At 53.0% G+C, this 7,741-nt stretch overlaps 1 protein-coding gene across 6 annotated transcripts in view; it reads right to left on the bottom strand.

Moving 5' to 3' along the window:
* The window catches only part of NLGN4X (neuroligin 4 X-linked), a 378,693-nt gene extending 371,476 nt beyond the window's left edge, over positions 1 to 7,217 (bottom strand). For 4 of the 6 annotated variants that reach the window (XM_043459622.1, XM_043459618.1, XM_043459623.1 and 1 more), the window contains exon 1: positions 6,880 to 7,217. The gene's annotated coding sequence lies outside the window, so the exon portion shown is untranslated. Of the gene's footprint in view, positions 1 to 5,953; positions 6,070 to 6,879 lie in introns of all 6 variants that reach the window. The other 2 variants (XM_043459621.1, XM_043459619.1) reach the window with 1 other exon arrangement.
* Positions 7,218 to 7,741: the final 524 nt, after the last annotated feature.

The raw sequence follows: 7,741 nt of genomic DNA on the forward strand, positions 1-7,741 counted from the left end.
ACTGCAGTATTCTGGCCTGGAGAATCCCATGGACAGAGGAGCCTGGCGGGCTACAGTCCACGGGGTCGCAACGAGTCAGAGGTAACTAAGCAAGTAAGCACAGCACATCCTGAGATCAAGACTTGCCTCTCTGAGATGTCTTCCAATAAGGCCTTACGGGGTTTATTCTTTCTCATGCCTTTCCTAAGACAGTTACTCTCTCTCTCCTGGAATCAATTCAATAATACCTCATCTTAACTGTCTATTTTATGTTTGCTGAGGTTTGGTGTGTGTTCTGTCAGGCATCCCTTCTGGGGAGCAGGGAGGAGAAGATTGGACCAGATTCAGTTCAGTTTAGTGGCTCAGTCGTGTCTGATTCTTTGCGACCCCATGGACTGCAGCACGCCAGGCCTCCCTGTCCATCACCAGCTCGGGGAGTTTACTCAAACTCACGTCCATTGAGTCAGTGATGCCATCCAGCCATCTCATCCTCTGTCGTCCCTTTCTCCTCCTGCCCCCAATCCCTCCCAGCATCAGGGTCTTTTCAAATGAGTCAGTTCTTTGCATCAGGTGGCCAGAGTATCAGGGGTTTGAGCTTCAGCATCAGTCCCTCCAATGAATATTCGGAACTGATTTAGAGACTCATTCTGGAAACCGATTGGCCCGTTCCCACAGGCAGAGGGCGCTCCAGGGTTCCGCACACCCAGGTCAGGTGCTCTCCACAGTGAATGTCTGAAGTTTGAAATTAGAGCCCCAAGTGGCCTGGATATATTCTCCACTCATGCACCGGTTTTACGAGCCTTTTATTTCATTTTTGTGTCATATGCCCACCGCAGACATAAATCCTTCTCACAGCCTAGATCTTCGTTTGCAGCCTATAAATTGCTAACTTCTTTCCTTGGGCTTCAAAAATCACTGCGGATGGTGACTGCAGCCACGAAATTAAAAGATGCTCGCTCCTTGGAAGGAAACCTATGACAAACCTAGGCGCCACATTAAAAGGCAGAGACATCCCTTTTCCGACAAAGGTCCATATACTCAAAGCTATGGTTTTTCCAGTAGTCATGTATGGATGTGAGAGCTAAACCATAAGGAAGGCTGAGCACCAGAGAATTGATGCTTTTGAACTGTGGTGCTGGAGAAGACTCTTTAGAGTCCCTTGGACTTCAAGGAGATCAAACCAGTCAATCTTAAAGAAAATCAACTCTGAATACTCATTAGAAGGACCGCTGCTAAAGGTCCAATACTTTGGCCACCTGATGTGAAGAACTGACTCGCTGGAAAAGATCCTGATGCTGGGAAACAACGAAGGCCGGAGGAGAAGGGCGTGAAAGAGGATGAGATGGTTGGATGGCATCGCTGACTCGATGGACATGAGTTTGAACAAACTTGAGGAGACAGTGGAGGACAGGGAGGCCTGGTGTGCTGCAGTCCATGGGGTCACAGGGTCGGGCACGACTTGGCAAATAAACAACAACCACCACCACTTTTTCCCCCCTCTCCTTTATTCATTTGTGCTAATCTGCCCCTCTCCAAGAAAAAAAGAGGAAGGATTTCCCATCCTGCCATCCACTGAACAAAGAACAGAAGAGGCTTTGAAAGGCCAAATGTAGGTTGTTTAGAGAGAAGAAAAAAAAAAAAATGACAAAACTGGAAAATATTCATGCCATGAATGGCCCATGAATGGTTTACAGGCCACAACAGATGACCTAATTGCCTACAACCACGTGGGCTCAATTTTGAGAGCCTCACTGTCTCCCCATCTCTGCGCACAAGCTGAATATTTTATCTGAAACTGGTAGCTGACACGCTGAAGAAATCAGCTGTGGCTACGTTAGAAGGCATAGTCTGTCTCAGAAATTTTTTAAAGTCCTTAAGCAGATGTTGAAGTGTCATTTCTGAAAAGATAACAGCATCCAGAATTTTGTTTTTTTAATTGAGCAACTGATTTAAAGCCAAACATATTCCTCTCATTTGAAAATAAAGGCATACTGTGAAGGATGGAGAACATACACAAAGAATACAGTGGTGGTTGATAGATTAAAAATCTGGTCCTTGCCCTTGACTTTCACATACAAAAAAAAAAAAAAAAAAAAATCAACTGTCATCAAGTTTGGGATTTAAACCTGTTTTCATCAGAGAAGCCTGTCTTCAGAGTGAGGGCATTTAAAGGACTTTAAGTATTTTCACAGGGTCGCTTCATTTGAATCACATAAATTCTGTCAACAGGTTGCACCGTGGACAATACCCAGCCTGTAACAAAGGTTGAGAATCTGGAGTACCAATTAAAACGGAAGAACGGTGAGCCCCCTGCCAGATTCCATGCACTTGAATATTTACTTTTGTGAGAACCGTCTCTGGGTTTTTGTTCTGTGGTCCAGGCATCAAAGCCCAATATTCTAAAGAGTTCTTACAGAGTTGCCTGCGCATTCTGAGAGCAACAAAATGTGTATAGACAGGAAACACTCTTGTCTTTGTACGGAAACCAGAAGCTTTCCACAAATTACTGCAAAGAAAAAAAAAAAAAAAAATGAAACGACCAAGTTCAAAAATAAAAGAAAAACAGCCATATACTTGCTGTTGATCTACATTCCAGGCCAGAGAAATAACTTGACAATTCTGCACATGTATTCACTTGTGAATTTCATAGGATCATACTAGCTTTATGCTTCTTATGGAACAATTCCTCACTTATCAAGCACGTTATCTATTCTTAAGACTGGGATAAAAAATTACCTGGATAGCTGGATTTAGGGCTAAATGTACATTCAGCATTCTTTTATTAAGGGGGGGAAAAAATTACAAAGGAATGTAACAATTCTTCCACCAAAGAAAAACATGTCAAAACACCTTGGAAAGGGCATCACAGCACAGCTGCCGTCATGAAAATGCAATGATCATTAACTCCCCGCTCGAAATCATACTGGTTTCCAAAAAATTTAACGTGTCGTTTTAATCCAGTGATTTAAAACTGATGAAGTAATTTTCCACTTGCTACGTCCTAGCCCTCATTTTTTTTTTTTTTCCTTCCCTGTCAAGGAAAATACTCTTTAAAACAGTCAGTTACATTTCTTTGGGTAATAGAATACTGAGGTTCTCATCTTGGGGGTGAAAAAATAATTACTTGCAGAGGCCTCTGTGAGATGTTTCTGTTTTTAATTTAGGCGCACGGTTTCTAAAATGCATTTTTTTTTTTTTTAATCTGGACATAAAGGATGAATGCGACCATGTGTCATAAACGCCCGCCTTCCCACACATAACACAGCTTGAGTGCCGCATTCAAACGCGGGGACCAACCCTGAGTACTTTCGAGATGGCTAGTAACCTCTTCCCAACGCGGATGAGAGGCCTGCAACCGGTCCCCTACCCCACCCACAATGTGCCCCCCCACACACATGCAGATTTAGGGGCCATCAAACCCATTTCCCCTGGCTCCGTCAGCCCCGAGGAAAAACGCTAAAGCATCTCCATTCGAATCACGCCGCTCTCCCGAGCAGCTGAGGTTGCTTTGTTCGGCCGGGAAGTCAGGTCTCCACACTCCCAGGCGTTTCATTTCTAGCCGAAGGAGGTGCCCACCAGACGGTGCCCGACGCCTGCGCTTCTGGTCTGGCCTGCAAGAGACCTCCACGGCCTGGAAATTCGGCCCCGTGAGGATCACTAAGTCTCCCCCAAACTTTTTTCTTCCTTTTTCTCTCTCCCCCAGCCCACCTCCTTCTGCGTCCTGTTCCTCAAATCAAGGGACAAGCCTGACTCCGAAAAGAAGCTCGGTAGGCAGCACGTCGCATCGGGACACGGGGAAAATGGAACGCGCTCAGAAGGTGGAAACCGGGCCGGCCAGTGGACCCTTTCCAAAACTGTGGGATATCACAGAAAGCTATTTCACCCCACTGACCAAATAGAAGGGAAAAAAGAAAAAGAAAGCAAATCAAAATGAAAGGAAGAATGCATACTACCACCTTGTGGATCCTCCTCGCAAGGACAGCACCTGCTTACTTCGATACCTCCCCCCACCGCCCCCGACACCCCTCGCCCCAAATTTCTTAAGTTGGGCCCACCTGAAAGACGGGCTCGCCCCAGGACCCGCCCGCGCTCCGGGTTTCATTCATTACGCGCGCACTAGGCGCGCGCGCGAGACGCCAGCCTCAGCCCCAGGTTATGGGGAGGGGGGGTCCACCCTCTCCCCGGACCCCCCGAGACGCTGCTTGCTGCCCCCTCCCCCCACTCCATCCCCGAAATAGCAGCCTGGTGGCTCCAGAAATAAATTTAAAAAAAAAAAAAAATGAAAATGAGGCCCACACCTGGTGGTCGGTTCCGAGGAATGAGTCCGAAGCCGAGGAAACCCGCAGCAAAAAAAAAAAAAAAAAAAAAAAAAACGCTGAAAAAAAGGGGGGCGGAAGAGATGCAGAGGACGTTGTCCGAGCGCCCCTAGCCCTCCAGGCCGGACGTCCGTTCCCAGGGTGGTCCCCCGGTGGGAGGCGGGTGGTGCGTTGGTCGGGGTAGGGGGGCCCGGGACCCCGCCGATCGGGGAAGATCGGGTGATGTGTGTGTGTGTGTGTGAGAGAGAGAGAGAGAGAGAGGCGCCGGAATGGTGCGCCCGGGCCCAGGGCTGCGCGGGGCACCGGCGCCCGGATCTGGGGGTGCAACCTCCCCCCCCGCCCCGCAACCCGGGAAGGCCGCCCGGGAGGATCCGAGGGGAGAAAGCGAGCTTCCCGGGTTCTCGGCGGGAGGAAAAGAGCCGGGGGGTCCAGGTCCGGGGTTGGGGTGGGGGGGAGAGGGGCGCGTCTGGGAGACGGGAGGATGCGTGCGCGCCAGGAGGAGGCGGCGGGCGTCCAGGGGAGCCGGAGGCGGGCAGGCAACAGTCGTGGCTGGGGGCTGGCGGAGGAGGGGGGGGTGGCGGTTTGCAGCCGGGGAACCTCAGCCTCTCCTCCTTCCTCGAGCTCGCGACCCCCCCGCACCGTCTGCAGCCGACCGGCACACACACACACACCACCACCATCAACACCTCCCCAGCCCGGGTCCCCACCCCGCGCGCCCGCAGGTCCGGCCACGCAGGCCCGGGCGGGGCGGGGGGGGCAGCCCGCCGCCACCGCCGCCTTGGGGAGGGGGCTGGCTTTTGCCAGGCTCTCCCAGCCCCTCACCCACCTCCGGGTACCCCACTCCCCGCCGCCCATCTCCACCCCCCCCCCCACCCCAGGCGGCGGATCTTGGCCACCAGTTTCGTCCGCTGGAGGTGGCGGCGGAACCAGGCCGAGGCGCACGGGAATGCCTTGGAGCGGGGGGTGATTTGCGGGGCGGGGAGGGGGGACTCCTTGGAGGTGGTCCGGACGAGATCGGAGAGAAAGCGTGCGGAGGGGAGGGCGGGACGAGAGCAGCCGGCTTTTAGGACGGGGTGTGGGGCGCTTCTGTGGGCCCCAGGCTGTGGGGGTGGTCCTCAGATCCCACAGACTCCCCAGCCCCCCCGCCCCCCACCTGGGACGAAAGGACTGGCCCGCCGCACGCCCAGCGGTGGAGATGGTGGTGCTGTTGGGGGGCGCGGGGGGAAGCTCTGCTCTCGAGAATCGGGGTCCTCCAAGGGGCACGGATGGGGTCCGTCCGCACCCCCCGCCCCGAGACCCCGGCCCGGGGCGCCCCGCGCGGGTGCCCGCCGCTAAAGCAACTTTTGTGGTTCGTGGGGCCAAGCGGGCAGCCTTGGGGATCGTGCGCGCGCGGGAGCCGCGTGCCCCTCGAGCAGGTCCAGGCCAGACCCGCCCCCCCCGCCGCGACCCCGCTCCCCGAAGCAGCGAAACCAGCTTCCCCCCCACCCCGCCACTAGCCGCCCCCGATTCGCTTCCCCCCAACACCCTCCACCTCGCGCCGCTGGCTTTTTCTCCCAGCCCACACGCACGGGAAGAGGAAGATTGGGGGGTGCAGGTAGCCGGCCCCCTCTCTTCCCCCACCCCACCCCCCAGCTTGGCAGAAACCGCGCGGAGCTAACCATCAATCCGTCTTCACCCCGGGGTCTCCAGCGCGCCCCGGGTCGCTGCCCAGCAAACCCCAGCCCGGTCCTAATCAGTCACGTGCGTTATCCAGTGCATCACACAAGCCCGTCATCTGCTCCCAAGGCCAGCAGAGGAACGAAGGGAGGAAAAAAAAAAAAAAACGAAAATCGGTTAATGCAAACCCAGCCAAGCCTGTTTTGTGTTTTTTTTTTTTTTTTTTTTCCTCTCCCAGGTTAACCCCCCCCCCAAAAAAAAATGCACCCAGGAGGTAGCAGCTGACAGTTTTCCTTAAAGAAGAAGGAGGGAGGGGAAAAAAAAAAAAAAAGGCCGTGGTTGCTCACAGTTTCCATAAGTGCTCCAGGCTGCCTCGCCAGTCCCGCTTTGCAGGGAGCTGGCGCTTCGGTCTTTCTCTCCCTGTACTGCAGATATATATATTTTTTCTCCCCCTTCCTCTCTCGGCCACACTCATCTGTTTATTTGTATGTAACAGAGCGCTACTTTGTAAACACCTAAACGCGGCCCCGGCGCCGTTCAAAGAGCTGATTGCAGCCAAAAGGCTTCCAGCCCCACGGTGGTATATCGCGATTTTTCTAAGTCAAACGAAAATAATAATAGTAATGTAACGTTTGTGTCGAGATATGCACAGAGCTGGCAGACGACACGCATGTCCACACTCCCACCCACACCTAAGAAATGGAGCGACAGATGAAAGTCCTACTCGAATTTTCAAAATTAGTAAAAAAAAAATAATAATTTTTAAAAATGTCGGATGTAGTGAAGCGCAAACGTTAGCAATCAGGCTTATTAGCATCTTTTGCTGGGAAGCACACACGAGTCCAATCGTTAAATTAAAAAAAAAAAAAAAAAAAGAGGCTTTAAATGAAAAATAACCCAGAGACGTATATCTTAAAACGGCACCTACCTCAGCCGTGGAGAAGCCGCATCGGTTATGAGCGTTCCTGTTAGACATCCAGATTTTTCCAGGGAACCCTGACCGATGGTTATGATTCAGGAGGATGTGTATAAGTCCAGCCGCCTGGGGTTTTGTCGAATTCCAACCAGATTGGCACACCGTCCCCCACCCCCAACCCCCGCCCCCGAAGGAATGCGAGGACCACCGACCCCGGCCGTCGGCAGGAAAATTCGGTGTTTCTGGCGTAAATAGTCTGATGGGGAGGAAGAAACGGGGACGCAGGCGGAGCTCGAAGGGCAACGTGAGGTCTGAATAAGCGCTCTGTACCGAGAGACAGAGACCCGGGCTGCAAGAAAGAGAGAGAGACTGAAGCGAAAGGTCCTGACGGCTCCCAGCTCGCCCTCTGCTATTGGACCAAACTGAATGAAATTTACAAAGCCAGCAGCCAATAGATCTCCGCAGTCGGCCCCGTCACTACAGAAACCACATCCGCGGCTACAAAGCGCTTGCAAAGAGCAGCTAATCCCACTGCAAACCAGCTGGAACGGAGAGATTCCCCGGGTGTGCCTGGGGGGGGTGGTGGAACAGGTGAGCCGGGTCTCCCCGGGCCCCCAGTGCCCAAAGCGCCGGGATTGAGGGTTTGGGGCGGGGGGGGGGGGGGGGGTGAGAGCTTCCTGCGCTCCTAGGGCACCCTTCGGAGATAGAAAACGTGTCACCGTATTTGCAAACAGCTTTAACCCTTTACTGCCGGGCTAGGCCAGAGCGAGAGCGCCGGCGGTGGGAGCGATGCCCTGGGCGTCAGGCCGACAAACGTGTTCCTGTTTCCTGACTGATGGTAATGGGAAGCGATGACAGGTAGAGAGATACATGC

Source organism: Cervus canadensis, chromosome X (genome assembly GCF_019320065.1).
Source record: "Cervus canadensis isolate Bull #8, Minnesota chromosome X, ASM1932006v1, whole genome shotgun sequence".
Classification (NCBI taxonomy): Eukaryota; Metazoa; Chordata; class Mammalia; order Artiodactyla; family Cervidae; genus Cervus; species Cervus canadensis.